General features: G+C 37.7%; 1 protein-coding gene across 1 annotated transcript in view; it reads right to left on the bottom strand.

Annotated features, from left to right (window-relative positions):
• LOC127524806 (tripartite motif-containing protein 29-like) overlaps positions 1–1055 on the bottom strand; it is a 66280-nt gene extending 65225 nt beyond the window's left edge. Inside the window, exon 1 of the mRNA XM_051916749.1 lies at positions 701–1055. The gene's annotated coding sequence lies outside the window, so the exon portion shown is untranslated. The remainder of the gene's footprint in view (positions 1–700) is intronic.
• Between the last annotated feature and the right edge of the window lie 18495 nt (positions 1056–19550).

Below are 19550 nucleotides of genomic sequence, written 5' to 3'. Positions count from 1 at the left end.
TCCTGTTACAAATTAATAAATTTCTGTCCAAATATCACAAAACAGTTGGCAAATATGTAACTGTGAGACTCAGACCTTTCCAACGATATGTGTTTTGTCAAGATTAGAAAAGGTTTTGACTAAAGTAGATAAAATAAATATTATAATATGAAACCCGACACCACCCACTAGGGGAGGAGCTCGCTAAAAGAAACAAAAAGTAACTTTCCATGGTAATGCAAGATCCGATTTCAAAACGGTTTTCACAGGCTGAATCCTGAGTTCGTAAGCTTTCAGATGATACTTTTAGAGTTAAGGGGTTTATTTTACAAGAATAAACTTCATTTTCACAAAGTAAAACTAATACTATTAATTAAAATGAAAAATTACGCTTGAATATCATTGAATATCAAGTATTCAATTGCTGTATTTGTGCTAAAATCCTCACAGAAACACAGTTTAAAGACAATTGAAGTAAAGGGGATGAAATGACCTCACAGTTGATCTCTTCTGTGAATCATTAAAATAATCTCCATATTTTCAGTATAAGATCTCTCAGTTAATGGATCGTGATTAAGGTCGTGAATCAGAATTAATAGGATTACAAAAATATAACTCTTTGGAATTTTGGGAAAAGGTACAAAACAATATCTAAATGTTCGGATGGGACCATCGGATCATGAAACGACATGAGTAATTAATGATTTTTGTGTGAACTAACCCTTTAAGGGTCCTGATACCTGCAGCACGTGTAGCTGGCGAGCGTCTCGACCCCTCTTGTTCATGGATGAATGGAGGCGGAGAGAAGGACGGGAGGAGGTACTGAAGGTAATGCAAGCCAGGCGGTGACATGACAGATAGCAAATTTCAGTGCTGGGAAACGGGGAATAGCCTAATCAGAAGCAGCTCCAGATTCCCTCTCACAGCTGCGCCGACTTACAGATCCATACGGATGTGAAGCACCATGTCACATTCTTCAGGACACCTTTGCACACAAAATGGAAAATCCACTTTATTTTGAAAGTTGACCATCCGGGGGGAACGCGGGAGCCTTGAGCTGACTCAAAAATGGAAGAAACTCTGAGTCAGCTGACAATGTTTGAAGTCAAAGCATAAATTATGTTAATGAGCTGATGACTGCTGTGTGATCATTTAACCCTTCTCTGCTGGTCTTCAATTAGAGGGTAAATGTCACAAAGCTGGTATGTAAATTGTGAAACTGACTGTTTTCTGTTTGTGTGACGACAGAATAACAGAGTCGAGGGAAAAGGCATTCTGCCCGCTGACTGACCTGACTGAACTACTGTCTTTAGCTTGACAGTCTAAACTTTTACCTGGGACTGTGTAATGCATTCTTTGAAAACTGCAGTTTTTATTGTTTACTTGAGGAAGAGTTTCCCAACTGAAGGTCAAGCTGAAGACAACAGACGCCACATGAATACAGGTGGTTAAATTCAGCTGATAGATGCCAGAATTACACCAGAACAAAAGTTGCTCCAATGAAGGTGCAACACTCACTCTTACAGCGCTCTAACTTTATTCATTAAAAAAATGACGTTTCGGCCGTTCGAGGCCTTCATCAGAACCGAAACATCATTTTTTAATGAATAAAGTTAGAGCGCTGTAAGAGTGAGTGTTGCACCTTTTTTCAGTTCATTTTGATTTTTTCTCTTGGTAGAGCATCTCTTTTTAACATTTGGCAATTCAAAAGTAGCCATGGAATGTATTGACGTGTTTGTTTGTTTGTTTGTTTGTTTGTTTTGCAAGCTAAATATAAATTGCATGCATTTTGTACATGTTTTTAGTTAAATTTCAACTTAAAAAATCTTAAAAGCATAAAATGGACTTTATATTATTTGTGATTAACAGGAATGATAATGAATAGCTTTCTATATATATGTATATATACTGTATATAATACATGTTAGTAGTGGCAAAATGAGTTTAAATGTTAGTTTACAATTTTTTATAGAAAAAATAACCTTTTTTATGTTTTAAATGTTTAAAGCCTAATATAAATATACTTTAATAAAATATTTATACATTTATAATAATTTATTTTTAATTCATTACAAACAAACACATAATGCAAACTCTTTTGTTTTGTATTAATTATAAGATCTAAAATAATTGGCTAAATAATTTTAAAATGATTTTTTTTAATAATTTTAAATAAAATAGTTAAATTCTAATATATTTTTATAGCCTAAAAATAAAATATGTATAAATGTGATTTTTTTAGTCATTAATTACAAACCCAAACATATATATATATATATATATATATATATATAGGTTTGTAATTAATGACTAAAAAAAATCATATTTATACATATTTTTAAAATAAAAAAATATATATATAAAAAACATTTTAAAATTATTTAGCCAAAACAGTGTATTTTAGATCTTAGAATTAATCTTTAGAATTAATATAATGCAAAACAGTTTGCATTATGTGTTTGTTTGTAATGAATGAGCAATAAATTATTATAAATGTATAAATATTTTGATTAAAATATATTTATATTAGGCTATAAAAATGTAAAACATGAAATTTTATATATTTATAAAAAAATATATAAAATTGTTATTTGTATTAATGATGGTTTCTATGCTAACAGTCTAATCTTAAAGTCTCTTAAAACTCATCTTTGATCACCAAAATGACATATTTAAACATTTTTTCCTTGGAAAAAAAAAAAATCTTCATGCCTTAAAATAGCTTAGTGTAGCTAGTATACTGGGTCTATGAATATGCAAATTAGCCCCGCCTCCACTCACTCACACCAGTTCAGAGATCCACTCGTTGACGATCACGCTTTGACGTGATTGGTTACAAGGTAATTTGTGACGTCAGAAACACCATCGATTTCAAACTTCATCTTTAGATCGCTGCAGTTTTAAAGGGAAAACACTCAGCACTGGTGTTGACTTATGAATTTGCACATGGTTCGTCTTAAAGCATATTAAAACACCACATAGACATATAAACAACATTAAAAACTTGATTTTCACCACAGGGGCACTTTAAACAAGCTAATCTTTTGCTACATGTCTAGACATGAGCTTTGATAAACATATAGGGCATAAAATCATCATCTCAAAGGCAAAAAGTGTCCCAATCAACCAGAGTTCACCAAACTGAAGTACAATGTGAATCTTCTGACCTTCTAATGAGGTTCAAGAGCTTCTATAGACTTCAGTGATGAACCTTGTAAACAAAATTTGAGATAAACTTGCAGCAAACAACATCATCATAACATCGTAGAGGATGTGCAAAACTGTTTACGATGAATTGTCACGAACTCCTCTCATTAAAGCCACATTACTTTACAGTGCACGGCTCTGAATTGTTTTACAGAGGGGTCACGGGCTGATAGCGTTGAACATGAGATTAAAAGAGACATTTGTCACATGTGTCGTGAGGTTATATATGTGCTCTCCGCTCTTGAATCAACAGAGATGGATGTCTATAAAACACTTGCTCGTCCTCATAGTCCAGCTGGTCTTCTGTATATTTACAGATGTACAGTACATCATGTGCCCTCGGCCAAATGTGGACAATGATGGAATAAAATGTCATGCTGGATCTCTACCCACTCATGAACATTTATTTCAGTTCCTGAATGTGACCCATATATCACATATACAGTAAATAATCTGTGACAATAAGAGTCTAATAGTTTCCAGCACTGCGAGCAGATACAGAACACATGGCTGCTGAATGTGTACATTTATAAGACGGATAGTTTTTGACAGAGAGCTCCAGGATCATGTGACCGTATCAACCACCATCACTCGTCACAGCTGACCTCACCGCGTTTGTTTTGCTGCCTTCAAGTCCTCCGGAAGGATTCTGCTTATGAATTTGCAAATTATGATGTGATGAGTGTGACTTTATAAGTGCATTAGCAATGTCATATTTTTAACTGGTGCTCTTCGTGTGGTGGTCAAAAATGAGCGATTTTTTTTATTTCAATGGAATGAATGTACTATATTATAGCATAGTATTATAGTATTTTTAGGGGATTTTATGCTACTAAATTATATTTATGCAGTCCATTTATATATAATTTATTTATTTATTTATTTATAATCCATTTATTCACTTTTTGAGCAATAGACCTGAAAATGAAATTTCCAACTTAAACAAAATCATAAATTTTGAATGCTTAAAAATTAAGTTTGGTCTCTTTTCAAAGACGACACTTGACAGATTATTGCTGAAGTGAAAAAAAGTTTAAAAAAGTTAACCTAAAAAAAGTTATAGAATTTTACGTTTATTGTTATGAAAAATGCACAAAAATACTATTTTAAATTTTTATATGAAATATATATTTTAAAAAACACATTTTACTGTAAAACTGCAAGAAAGTCAAAGTCATAAATCTAAACAAGTTGTGTTCCAAATTTGAGCTTGATATCTTAAAAAATTAGCTTTTAGTAAGATTTTGTTTGGGCGCAGTACCAAACGCTTCCACTAGATGAAATTCGCTTCCCATTCATTTCCAATACACTCATTTTGACCACGAGGAGCACAAGTGTGACTATTTATTTCAGGACCATTTAACCTTTTTGAATCATGTCCATTATTTTTTTGTGTTCACATAGCAAGTGCCAAGTTTCATACCATTCCGATGAAGTAAAAAATTCAAAAACAAAACGTAACATTTTTCGGTCAATAAAATTAATGCTTTATCCATTTGGTTATGCCACGGAGGATGATGGAACATGCATTTTGGTATATTTGCAAGTCTGTCTTTTCATAAACTGGCTAAATCAGCAGAATTGCTGCAAAGATTTATCACAATTCTTCATCAGCAATTTCCGATGGACAAAATCAAGTCCTGCCCTAAATTTTTTCTTGTTCGAGAAGCTGTTTCACTCATACATACGTCACAATACCTCATTTCCATTTCATGTCGAATTTTATATATTTTAAAATATAATTTATTCCTGAATTTTCAGCATCATTACTGTGTGAGCAAAAACACGCCGTTTTTGTGTGTGTCCCTTTAAATGCAAATAAGCTGCTGCTCCCGCCCCCTTTCCAGAAGAGGGCGGAGCTTTAACAGCTCAACAACAACAAAGCTGGAGAATCTCACGCAGCCAAAATGAGGATTGTCAGTAACGGTGTTCAGCCTTACATTGTTCAAACCGGAGTCGACACTGATGGAGAGACTCAGGAAGAAGTTACAACTTTTAGACGTTTCTGAATGGTTAGTGGATAAATTTATGTAGTTGCTGTGGAGTTGATTCAACTCATCCACTAGCATGTGCCGTCATGTTAATCTTTTGTGTTGAATTGACCCTCGTTTGTGAAGCAGTTCGGCGTAAAATGACGGCATGTCAACAACACTCTACTACAACAACTCTTCCTCTTCTCTAAAGCAGCCCAACATGGCCCCGCCCCCTTTGTTGTGTGTTCTCGGGGGCGGAGTTTATGTAAATTAGTGATGGAAGAAGCTTGTTGTAGTTCCTACCAGCCGTTTGTTGTAGTTTGTTGTACAGCGATTTCTGTAAAAGAAAATATCTCCCTTTGCATTGAACTTTGAGTGTCGTAACTTTGCAGATGTTGTTTATGCTCAAACAGCAACATTACACACTAACTAAAGTTAAAAAAGTGAAATCATAATCAACCACCCCTTTAAATGTTATCTTTGATCTTTGAAATGAATTAAGCACAATAAGACTAATGATTATTTGATTTCCATTTTGATTTCAGGTTAACTTTAAGGCTCTGTTGTGCAGCGCTGAATTTATAAATTACATATTTAGTAACACAAACACATCTACATCTCAACACTAATTTGAGATATTAACACTGTGATAATTTGGCAGAGAACAGGTTTTTGGTTAAGGCGGTGATGTTAAATCAAGCGTTTAATCCCTGGATTTGTTATGAAAGCCTCACAAGCGATGAAGTGTTTCTTAGTCATATTTTATGCGTCTTCTTTCCAAGATCCGCTCTCAGAAACTCAACCTTGCCGGCAGCGCTTAGAAACAAATAACAATGTGCAAACAAAAACACATTTAATCTCATAATTACCACTGACACATAATCCTTTTATACGCTTTGCTGCCTTTTTGCCCAAGGAGAGTTTTAATGAATGTCTAAACATGTTCAGATTCTCCTCGCACAAAGAGCCTGACAGCTGATCTTTTGAAACTTATCTGTTCTTGAGACACTTCTGTCTGGGGAATATTTGTTTTAAATCTTGAAAGTGTTTCTTTACTGTTTACAGACAGTGTGAATGCGGAATGGATTTGTTAACATGAATTGCATGTTTGAAATCTCGACTCTTGGACTTGATTCCAGTTCATCCTGAAGCGACTCACCACCTTCATCTGTTTCTCCTGCGGGTGATGTAGGGCAGGGTCGGGTCAGAAGCTGAAGCAGAAGCCTTGTGGAAGCACGCAGCAGTAATGAGCTCTTAACGAGCCCGTCAGTCTGACTGTCAAGCAGACGCTTCCTGATCAGGAAACCTGGAATCTGAGATGGAGGATAAAAACTGGAGAGTGAACAATTAAAAAGTGACTCAGTGAAGAGTTTGAGTTCTGGCAATGAGAGATCGTCTGTACACAGGCAGGCATATCGGATTTGGAGTGTCCCGTGACTCATGATTTAACCTTTTGATCAGCAGTCATACCAACACTTTCTATTGGAAGTTTTCTAGTCGGCATACAGTGTGGTGTTTAACTTATTAGGGGTTCAAGTGCGCAGCTCTGAAACTCTATTGTAATTGTTAAATTTTCCAAGAATCAGTATTCTCCCCTAAAAGTGATTGTGCAGACCAAACCGTAAGTTGTATAGACTTGAAACTTTGAGGGCTGGTAGTACTCATATCGCCAAGGCTCGCCCCGATCGGCCTGACGGGGGCGCTACAGCAGTCAAAAGTACGAAATGGCTCATAACTCCTGAACCGCTGGGCATAGACTCAAGTGTCTTATATCATTGGAATCTTTGACTCAAGACGGAATTTTCGGGTATTTTTGGTTTTTGAAAAACCTACTTTTGGTCACGATAAAAAAAAAAAAATTGTGTGGATTGGACACTAGGTGGCGCTATAACTTGAAAAAAACTGCATGTAACTATGCAACCGTTAGTCCGATCGACTTGAAATTTGGCATGCAGTGTCTTGGTCCAAGGGGGCATGATAGTCTATGAGGACATTGGCGTATCTCATGGCAAAAAACATGGCCGCCATCGGCCAATGAAGTTTGAGCACCTATTAGACAAGGTTAACGGAGGCTGCTCAGAACAAAACTCGGTGGGCATGTTCGACTCATGGTCCTAGAGGTCTGTAAGAATTATGAAAGAAATCGACCACTAGTTGGCGCTAACGAGTTTTACGCCTCTGTAATCACATGGTGTTTCACACACACAAAATATTCATATCATTTGATAGATCTCTTCATACTGAACAAATTTACCTCAAGAACCACTGCTGTCAATCAAATCATTCATTAATTATTCACGAATATCTGAAAAACCTACTTTTGCGAACTAGTCCTAGGTTTTTCACCCGATCGGAACAAAACCAGTGCAATTCTCTGGACTCTCTCCATAAATCCTAAAGGAAAACTCAGAACTACATTCAGCATACGACTCTAACTAAAGAAACATGCCAACTTTTAAGGAGATTGGACCATAGGTGGCGCTATAACTGTTAAAAAGCTTTAAAAAACATATATTTTTAATGGTTTTGGATGAAAGAGTATATAACTTTGGGTGCGGTCGACTTATTTTCAGGGGAGTCACGTGCTTAGACTCCTGAAACCTTGCCGAGTCCAACGATACCAGACATTGCCAGGTTTCGGCTTATGGTTTGTGCAACCATAGCACTTTTGTGAATATCTTCGAAACCGTTAGTCCGATCGAGACGAAACCAGTGTAGGAAACACGACACCTAACTAAATGTCACTGCCCAAATGTCAAAATTTTGATAGAAAGTGGCAAAAAAATCCAATTAAAGTCGCTCATGGGTCATTTTTTATGCTCTCATATATATGAGTGTCTATAACTCCAAAACGAAATGAGATATTTTCACCAAAATGAACACACATATGTATGGACACACTCTGAGGACACCCAAAAAAAGTGGTGGAGATCGGGCAATAGGTGGTGCCATAACTGTCAAAAAAACATGCTTTTCCTTACTAAATAGCCTTTATTGGCTGTAAATGGTCTTTTCCATCTATGATCTAAGTGTTCACATGCTCGCTAAATACAATATAATACCTTTTTATGTGCTTAAAGGCCTTAAATGCTTGAACCTCGGTAAATACTGCTTGCAGCTTTAATTTAAATTTTAAATTTCAATCTCGAGAGGTACTTCTAGTAAAAATTGTTAGGTGCGGCTAAACAATAAAACGTTTGGGAATAACACATGCAACAACTTGTGATTCTTTGTCTGCCCTGAAATGAGTTTATAAGGCTTAAAAAAGCTTAAAAATTCTCAACTTTTAGTGTAGACGGATTCATGACCCAGACAGCTGGGTTACAAGTCAACACATGCGTGTCATCCAAAATGGAGACCCCTGCTTCCAACACCCTCCAGAAATAACAGTGGGACTGTGGAGGAACGAGCAAGCTGAAGTGTTCCTGAAGTTCTCCTTCCAGACCTGGAGATGATCCACAAACACAGCAAAACAAACAGAGGGCGGGATGAAGGGTGGAGAACTGGATAATAGGGCAGAAGGGGTAGAGAAGTGATTTTCTGAACAAAAAAATACTCCGGCAGGTCTAGGCACAGAAGAATAATTTCCCAGCAAATAGAGCTCTTTATAGCTGAGGAACTTTTCAGTCTGTTTCTCTGCACTCTAATATGACAGCTAATGTATCCCAGAATTCAATGGGAGGCTTGACGCACACAGTTAAAGATAGGAATATGATGTTTTATTTCGCCCACACATACTGTACTTCAATAGTAAAACCCTTGTTTCTTAAAGTTAATAACGCACTTTATAGTTGCATTATAAAGGAATAGCTTGTAAATTCTGTCATTATTTACTCGCCCTTACATCGGAAACAAAGGAATCTTGTTCAAAAGTTTGAGGTCATTAAGATTTTATTGATATTTTTGTAAGAAATTTATACTTTTATTCAGCAATGATGCATTAAATTGTTAAAAAATGCAAGACAAAATGGGAAAAAATCATGGTTTCCACAAACAATTATCAACATTGAAATGTTTCTTGAGCATCAAATCATCATATTAGAATGATTTCTGAAGGATCATGTGACACTGAAGACTGGAGTAATGATGCTGAAAATTCAGTTTTGATCACAGGAATAAATTACACTTTACTACACATGTATAGTGAACACCTTTCATTACATGATAAGAAACTAAAAGAAAAAGAGAACTAGCGATATTTCCTTCAGCAGGTTGAAATACCTGGTTTTGAGCTAACGATGATGAATGGACACATGTGAGGTGATTACTGAAACAGTTCAGTCTACAGCATTAGAAATCTGTCCAACAGGCTGCACATGGTGCAACAGCTTCTCCTGACCAAGATGAATATGCTGAGAGCGTGTGAATATTGTATATAGTGCGCCGAACACCACGGTTTAAATTTGAACAACATTTTCTCTCTCTTTTGCCTTTTATCTTTCAGCTTTGGCCAAATGCTTTCTAATGGTAGCCATCTCACAACGTGTTTCACATCAAGCGTGAAAATAAAATACGGAGGAAAGAAACGCAGCTTTCTCATAATACAATCAATCTCTTGTTGAAGCTCAGAGTTTCTGTATGGGTTGCAGACACTTCACTACACATATGAGCGAAAAAAAAATTACTATGCAATTTGATTATTGTTGCATATTTGCAAAGTGCAATTATGCATTGCATTCTAGTTGGTCTGTCATATTTCTAGGCACGAGATTCATTTCACAAAAAAGACAGCGTTCGTGTATGTTGTTTGGCACATCTCAAGAAATGAGCGAGGCATGTCCGGAGGGAATCTATCCTTCTGTACACACTCGACACACACTGACTCATTCAGCCCGTGATTAATAGTCGTCGTGGGATCGCATCAGTTTAACCGCACACAGCTGAAGAAAATACAAAGAGAGAAAGAAACCAAAGGACTAATGAAGGGATATCAACCAAATTGCAATGACAATTTAATCCACCGTATACTCCACTGGATATCACCATTCACAAAACATTGATTACGGTTATAGTTCTAGTAATAGTAATAGTAGAGCTGCTCCCCACAAAACACTCCAAAACCACATGACTAGAAGAAGATGAAGCGAACAGAGGGGAAAACAAAAGAAGGAAAGAAAAAGAGAGGGAATTTTATTATTATTATTTTGGACAACACAAATGTTAAAAAGTACGGAAGCTTGTTTCCGCCAAGGAATAAACAATTGCAAGTTTATGTCTGACAGTGCAGACTTTTTTTCTTAGAATTTATAGTTTTAAACTTGCAATTGTGAGAAATAAGTCAGAATTGTGAGATATATTTGTGATTAATTTAAATCTCTCAGTTCTGACTTCATTTCTCACAATTATGAGTTTAAAGCTCGAATTGTGAGCTAAAACAACTCAATTACCTTTTTTATTCCATTGCTAAAAGAAGCTTCCGTAAAAAGGAGCATTGTCGATCACTCACTATTGAAAAAAACTGAATTATTTGGTGTTGATAACCAATGTAGTGTTAAATATTTTGCTAGATTACTCTGCTAAATTAATACGAAGAGGATTAGGGCCAAGTAATAATAAAAAAACAAAACCATCTCAAGATTAAAATCATTATAATGCGAGATTAAGCTCGTTAAATTTCGAAAAAAAATTCGAAAAAAGTGTTGAGAAAAAGCATGCATTCGATCATTTTATTTAAACTTTTTTCTTGAAATTTAATTTTTTTTTTTCTCGAAACAATGACTTTATTCTAAAAATGTAATGAGTTTATTCTCAACATTTTATTTCGACTTTTTTCTCGAAATTTAAAGAGTTTTTTCTCAAAACGTAATGACTTTATTCTAAAAAATTTACTGAGTTTAATCTCGACATTTTATTTCGATTTTTTCTTGAAACTTAACGATTTTTTTCTCGAAACGCAACAAATTTATTCTCAAAATTTTATGAGTTTATTCTCTACATTTTATTGACTTTTTTTCTCGAAATTTAACAATTAACAATTTTTTTTCTCGAAACGCAACAACTTTATTCTCAACATTTAATGAGCTTGTTCTCTACATTTTATTTCGACTTTTTTCTCGAAACTTAAAGATTTTTTTCTCAAAACGCAACGACTTTATTCTCAAAATTTAATGATTTTATTCTCGACATTGTATTTTGACTTTTCTTCTCAAAATTTAACGAGCTTAATCTTGTATTATAATGACTCAAGGTGGTTTTATTTTATTTTTTTTATTATTATTTGGCCCTAATCCTCTTCGGAGGGCGGGCTCTCTTCGGAAGCTCACGGCAGTCACAATACAATGGATAAGGAGCTACATAATCAACTTCATAAATATTACACAATTTAAGCATTATTTATAGTACATCCTGAGTGACTGAAACAATCTTTGTCATAGAATACACTTGTCTGTTCACAATGAGTTGACGGTTTGAACGTTCTTGTTTCCTTTTATTTATTTTCACGATCTGATGTGAATTATCCATTGCTGCTTTCAGTACGGCTACAAAGCGATATTCAAACTCACATTAGATGCTTTTAACATTAAATAAAGCACATAAACAGTACCTGAGATTATCATTATCATACTTAGTGTTGTTGTTCCAGCTGCGACGTCGCAGAAAAACAGAAACGGTTTCTCATCACGTGTCTAATTAGGACAAAAATTCCGATTAACATGGAAAAGATACCTTTTATCGCGTGTCGCGTTGCGTGTAGTTAGGACGCAAGTTCAGATCACCATAGATTCCTCAACAAAAAGACAATAACAACTTTTATGAATTTTGAAGCCTAAATCCGATTATAAACACAATGATGTGAAAGCGAGTAGATGAGTTTACCTGTTCATCACGATGACATTTAATGTCCCTGACAACCTCTAAAGACCCATTTAGCCAGCTTTTTTATGACGCGGCTTATTAAAAAAGAAATTACTGATGTATTTTATGTTTAATTTGTGCTTGTGTTCACCACAGACCTTATTTCAGGCATTTAACAAAACACCCATTCAAAAACCCTACAGAGTCTGGGAACGTGACGTCAGCAACGCAATGCATTCTGGGACTTTAGGTCACCGACAGTACAGTAGAGACTGGGAAATAGTGGAGGTAGATGTTAAAATTTATATTATACAGTTAAAATCATATTAGAATGGTGAACGCTGGCTGTGTTATAAACTATCTGCATATGACCAGCGGCGTGGAAAACGGATGTGAAATGGAGCGCCATTTTGTCCCATTTTCGGGACATTCTAAAACGCTTAACGTGGCTTTATGTAAATAAACATCATACTAATAAACCATAATATGTGCAGAAAAGCAGTTGAGCCCAGAATTTAATTTCACGTTAAACGTTTTCCTCCCATAGAAACTATGTACAGCAAAAGCCCAGAATATGAACAAAACGCGTCTTATTACACGTTAAGTTTTTAAACGTTATAAAGAAAATGCTTAACGTTGCTTTATGTAGCCTATAAGTGATATTAAAAGATCAAATTCTGCACACACCAATTTTTCTGTATAGTATGCTTTAGTTTAGTGTTTGGTCTTTAATGTCACTGTCCATTAAGCGTTTTCTTTATGGGAGGAAAATGCTTATGTGTAATTAAATGTGTTGCGTTGCTCATCTGCTTTTCTGTACATGCTTTATTAGTTTGGTGTTTACTACGTCTTGTTTGTTAATAACACTGTCTTAGTCAGTTAAGCCACGTTAAGCTTTTTCACGTTATGCGTTAGAATGTCCCTAATTTTCTGCTTTCCAGCTTAGAAACAACAGTTGAAACTCAATGAAAATAAACTTGACCAAAATGACCAACTCACGCTATTGGTCGAGTCAAGGGCTGCGTCCGAAATCAGAGTAGGTACTTCTTTTGAATAAATAATTACTTCACAACTGCTTAAATGGTATGTTCTATATAGTATGAGTGTAATCCAGACGTACATTCGCCATGCTGTCATTATCACGTGACATACCAGCGTCAGTTGCATTGCTTCGCGTCACATTCACAAATCCTCTCCCGTGGCCTCATGGGATAGTAAAGTGTCCATCTTATGCACACTTAAGAACACTTAAGAACTAGTAGGTCACTTTAGTAGATACTTTTTGCCTACTCTTTAATTCAAACATACTTCTTTTGTCACGTATGTGATTTTGTAAGCAGCCATTTACTGACATTTCGGAAGCACAAACAAACAAAATGACAGTGTTTACACACTTGAGGAAGTCAACCAATGAATGGCTTTTTACAGTTTTATAGTTGTCTTTGCACATTAAGATGAAACTATTGTAAAAGAATATTTAAAAAGTGTGATAGTCGACCCTGAACCTGCTCTGTGTGTTTTGCGTGTGTCTCACCTCTCTGTTCTGTGTCTTTATAGTTTATCTCAGTTCTCATAGTGAAATCTGAGCCGAGAAGATGCTGTACAGGTTCACGCTGTCCTGACGGCTCCAGGAGAGAGATTTATCCACTTCCTGTTCCTCTCCACCAACAGGGCATGTTTAGTGTCACTCTTTAACGTGATATACCTGACCCTGAGACAGCTGTAATCCTGGTTCTGTTCTCTTGCTTAAACTGTGTGTCAGTCGTGCAGTATATAAAACAATTATAGTGGTCACAAAAAGTAAAACGTCACAGTTAAATATGTCTGAATGTCATTGCGTTCGATATAAAGTATCAAAACAAATCTGCTTTTCTCCTCACTAAAATGTTTAATGTTAAATATTTCACTTGAAATTACTTTCAAATAGATGTCACTTGATCTGATATTCATTATGCAATGACATTCAGACATTTTTAAATGTGACTTCAGTCTCCAAAGAGTTTTTGGGGCTTCTGTATACACAAGTTGATAATATTTAAAAGCTCTTGCGGGTTAATGCTCACTCTTGTTAAAATAAAAATAAATCTAAGTGCGATATGTAATGTTAACTGCCCGTTTGTTCCATCAGTCACCAGGGTTCAGTATGGGTGAGTTGAGAGCGGCACTAACTTTGAGTCATAAACTGGCATTCTGGTGCCTGTGACCCGCGCCAGTTTTTATATTTCTAAGCAAATGTTATGGAAAGGAAAATAAAAGAGGAATATGTGTGTCTATGTGAGCGCGCTCCAGGTTTGTGTCAGAACGTCCTGTGAGACAAGCTTGGGTAATGCTTGGGCTGCGGATCATCACTGTGGTGATAGTGAGGCTCTGGCAGGGGAGATGACGGGTCGCCTGGTCCAAAGGAAACACAGCGAGATCTGTGTGTGTGTGTGTGTGTGTGTGAGAGAGAGAGAGAGAGAGCAACAGGTCAGGGGCAATCGTTAATTCAACATAGAGACTCGCGCTGACCTCGGTGATCTGCTCCAGGTCAAGACAACTCAAGAGTCCTGCAGTGACAAACACACAACCAAATAACCACTTACATATGACCTTAGTGCTCAGCGTTCTCGCTTATGCCGCCTTCATGTGCTATGAATTGTATAAATTTATACAACATTCTGATAGCATGTGAATAGGCAAGCATCACTATTTCGCATATTTGGGTTTGATCTGAACATACACCGCGCCTGTAACTTGTCCCACACTGCTCAATACAGACATTAATGATATTAAAGCTCTTTAAACTTGGGCCAGAAAGCAACCATCTAGGACTTCCTAGCACCCACCCAGAATTCCCTAGCAAACACATTACAACATGCTAAGAAACATTCAGAACACACTAGAAACCACATCGTAATGCTCTGGCAGCCACTCAAATTGTCAAGTTTTGCACAGTCCAGCACCCGTCACATTTTCTTTGGGAAATGTAAAAATCTCATTTGCTTATTTAAGTTGTGCAGCCAAGATGTCCTCGCAAGGCTATAGAAATACATTACAGATTGTGTAATTGGCACCAAACACGCACACAGCAGCCACTACATCAGGCTACAGTAAGTCAGGGAACTATCAAATTCACAGGTCATTTGAAACAATCACTCACAATATGAGCCAAACTGAGATAACAACAGGTTAGCGTGCCAAATCTGGGCTGATAGTATTGTGTAAAGAGTGCGGTGAATTATCACACTCTTGCCAAAACAGACCGGGTACACGAGCGCTTGATATCTCAGCTACGCCTCCAGTGACCTTCCTCTGCACCCTACATAAGATAACACATGTTCAACAATGTCATTTAAATGTTTTTTTTTTTTCTGTATTTTGAATATACTGTATATAACTCTATAAAGAGTTCATATATATAAATATTAAAAAGCCTGTGATAAATAACTCTAGGTTGTTACGTCTGACCCAGGATCTGAGTAACACAAAAACTACCCAAACACTGGGTTGTTACGTCTGACCCGGGATCTGAGTAACACAAAAACTACCCAAACGCTGGGTTGTTACGTCTGACCCGGGATCTGGGTAACACAAAAACGACCCAAATGCTGGGTTGTTACGTCTGACCCGGGATCTGGGTAACACAAAAACGACCCAAACGCTGGGTTGTTACGTCTGACCCGGGATCTGAGTAACACAAAAACTACCCAAACGCTGGGTTGTTACGGCTGACCCAGGATCTGAGTAACAAAAAAACTACCCAAACGCTGGGTTGTTACGTCTGACCCAGGATCTGGGTAACACAAAAACGACCCAAATGCTGGGTTGTTACGTCTGACCCAGGATCTGGGTAACACAAAAACGACCCAAATGCTGGGTTGTTACGTCTGACCCAGGATCTGTGTAACACAAAAACGACCCAAATGCTGGGTTGTTACGTCTGACCCAGGATCTGAGTAACACAAAAACTACCCAAACGCTGGGTTGTTACGTCTGACCCGGGATCTGAGTAACACAAAAACGACCCAAATGCTGGGTTGTTACGTCTGACCCAGGATCTGAGTAACACAAAAACTACCCAAACGCTGGGTTGTTACGTCTGACCCGGGATCTGAGTAACACAAAAACGACCCAAACGCTGGGTTGTTACGTCTGACCCGGGATCTGAGTAACACAAAAACGACCCAAACGCTGGGTTGTTACGTCTGACCCAGGATCTGGGTAACACAAAAACGACCCAAATGCTGGGTTGTTACGTCTGACCCAGGATCTGAGTAACACAAAAACTACCCAAATGCTGGGTTGTTACGTCTGACCCAGGATCTGTGTAACACAAAAACGACCCAAATGCTGGGTTGTTACGTCTGACCCAGGATCTGTGTAACACAAAAACTACCCAAACGCTGGGTTGTTACGTCTGACCCAGGATCTGGTAACACAAAAACTACCCAAATGCTGGGTTGTTACGTCTGACCCGGGATCTGAGTAACACAAAAACTACCCAAACGCTGGGTTGTTACGTCTGACCCAGGATCTGGGTAACACAAAAACGACCCAAATGCTGGGTTGTTACGTCTGACCCAGGATCTGTGTAACACAAAAACGACCCAAATGCTGGGTTGTTACGTCTGACCCGGGATCTGAGTAACACAAAAACTACCCAAACGCTGGGTTGTTACGTCTGACCCAGGATCTGTGTAACACAAAAACGACCCAAATGCTGGGTTGTTACGTCTGACCCAGGATCTGAGTAACACAAAAACTACCCAAACACTGGGTTGTTACGTCTGACCCAGGATCAGGGTAACACAAAAACTACCCAAACACTGGGTTGTTACGTCTGACCCGGGATCTAGGTAACACAAAAACGACCCAAATGCTGGGTTGTTACGTCTGACCCAGGATCTGGGTAACACAAAAACGACCCAAATGCTGGGTTGTTACGTCTGACCCAGGATCCGGGTAACACAAAAACGACCCAAACGCTGGGTCGTTGCGTCTGACCCAGGAGCCGGGTAACACAAAAACTACCCAAACACTGGAAAAAATAACCCCCCAAAAAACCCAGGACTTGGGTAGTATTGTTGTTTGGCTGTTTAAAATACCATACTACACAATTTCTGCAATACATTGTCAATACTGTATGAAACAAACTGGAAATAATTACAGCCACAATCAGCTCAATACTAGATCAAACTACCACGACATTAAAACATACAGTACACACATAAGAACGTAGACGCCACTTGCTGAATTAAAAATGCAATGTGGTGAGGTCAAGTGAAAACAATGTAGCTATATAAAAATACTACAGTTTGAAGTGTTCATTGGTGAATAATGTGTTTTGTTTCACATGCTCTTTATATAATTTAAAATTTCTTCCTATAACTGTGTTCTGTTTTCAAACTCTGGCATCACATGAAGTTAATGAACAGGAGAGCAGAGGCATTGTGAGTAACCCTGCCTGATAACCAGAGAGATCCAAGCTCCTTTTATCTCCCGAGACCCTTTGGCATGTCCACAGAAATCCTTGCGCTGTGTCGCAAAGCTGCCTAATCTTCTCAAAGCTATGCTTAACATTCCTGCTCATTTCTTGAGGAGAGCAAAGAGGGGCCGTCTTTCTGTTTTGGTAGTGGAGGGGGTTTCTTAATGGAAAACAGTTTCTTTTTTGCAGGGATCTTATCCACATCCGCTTCTGTTCAGGGTTTTGCATGCCCAAGAAAACTCAAAGGACTCTGCTTTTGGGATGCGGTAGTGGTTGTGGGCCACTTTTGGCGCATTAAGCTGCTTTCTAATGGTCGGAGCAAACGTTAAAAAGCTAATGACCCAGCTAACCTCAACATACTCCATCTGTGATCTTTAAAACACAAATCAGATTAAAAACTTTTGCTTTTGAGCAAAATGTGTTGCACATACGCAAATATTATTTATAAAAATTCCAAAAAAAGCAAGAGACCTGAGTACTAAAAGCAAAATTCTTTTTTGTAGAGTATCTAAATGACCTATAATTTGCCGGCTGACTTTGTGAAAAGGTACACCATCTTCTAACAGCCCTGTCCTCACCCTTACTCATGGGCATCTGTCATTTTCTTTGAATAGGTGGAACAGTAGGAGAACACTAAGGGACAGATGCCAGGAAAAGGAGTGAAAAAGGACAAATGGAAAGTCACCATGATCCTGCCAGTGCCGAACAGCGTCTGCCAGAGAGAAAGCTACCCAAAGGGCAAGACCAAAGCAAGCAGTGGTGGAAAATGCAATGAACTCTCCAGCTTTTTGCTTCATCTTGTGACTCTGTGCAGACTGGTATGATGAGTCACAAAGGTCTGCACACGTTCTCATCTCCATACATTTTCCATTCCTTCTCTATCCATCATTACCAAGCTCTTTGATTCAGTCCGTTTTGCTTTTATGATGCTAGACCATGTTACCTCTGGGAACATTTAATAACAATAAAAATGTATTTCAGACTTTGGCTAAATAACCAGTCCAAGACGCACAATATTGCATGGGCATCTATTGGAGTGAGACTCAAACATATGCAAAATTTCCCTTCTTAGATCTGGTGCTATTGGTCATTGTTTTGCGTGTGCAATTTTGTTATTTCAAATGTAGCCGCGCGGCAGGCGTGCTCATAATGGAAGTGATGCGGTCGCGACGCGCATGCGGTGCGTTTTCCAGGCGCATCGAGATGAAAAATTCTCAACTTTTCAGAATGCCGCAAGCACACCGCAGATCAAGAACCAACTGATCAGCTATGGCCTTTCCGTAACAAAACTGAAAGCTCAGCCGGACAGCTGATCATAGCTGTACAGGGCGGGTTTTATTTCTCATCTCCATCAATATATCTAGTAGTAAAGCTAATGCAAGGGCTAGAAATCAATTAATCCTTTGCTGATACTTCCTCGTCATCATGGAGAGCGCAGTTCATGGTTGCATACCAACGACAGACGCCACAGGAGCGCAAGCGCTTGTGGAAAGGAACAAGCGACGCGGCCGCGCTTTCCACGCGTTTTTAGGCGCGATATGTGAACGGCCCCTAAGCCGCCTTTCCACTGCACACGACAAACGACAGCCGTTGGACCGGAAGTCTTTCCAATGGAGAGTAGTACTGCGTAGAGTTCCGATCATATGCAAATGCGGAAGTTTCGGATCCGATTTGAGCTTCGGATTCGTTGAAATATTTGAACTTTTGTGGCCGACTGGATATATATTCTAATCAAAACTATGAGCGTGAAGTTAGAATTACCAATATTTTAACACTTTAAGGTTATTTTGTAAACACTATTTCTGTAAAATGGTGGTTATTAATAAATATGTCAAAAAAAAAGATATTTTATAATTATTAAATCAATTTTTACGTTGATCAGCTCTATAAAAATCTACTATGTGTTTATTTTAGATGTATTGAGCGTCATTTGCTTTGTATGGATATATTCATACATGCACTAACGTTACATTCATTAAAATCGTTCAGTTTACCATAAACCGAGGGTAACGGTTGCTTCACTACCAATTTCAAAGTTCTGTGCGACTGCCGCTAGGGGGCGAAATGCGACAATCGGATGGGCGACAGGCGGTTTATCCACCGCTATCCACCTTATTCCTACGTCCCATGAC

Source organism: Ctenopharyngodon idella, chromosome 13, assembly GCF_019924925.1.
Source record: "Ctenopharyngodon idella isolate HZGC_01 chromosome 13, HZGC01, whole genome shotgun sequence".
NCBI classification, from domain to species: Eukaryota; Metazoa; Chordata; class Actinopteri; order Cypriniformes; family Xenocyprididae; genus Ctenopharyngodon; species Ctenopharyngodon idella.
Note: the sequence above shows the minus strand (reverse complement) of the source record. Positions and strands in the feature narration are given on the sequence as shown.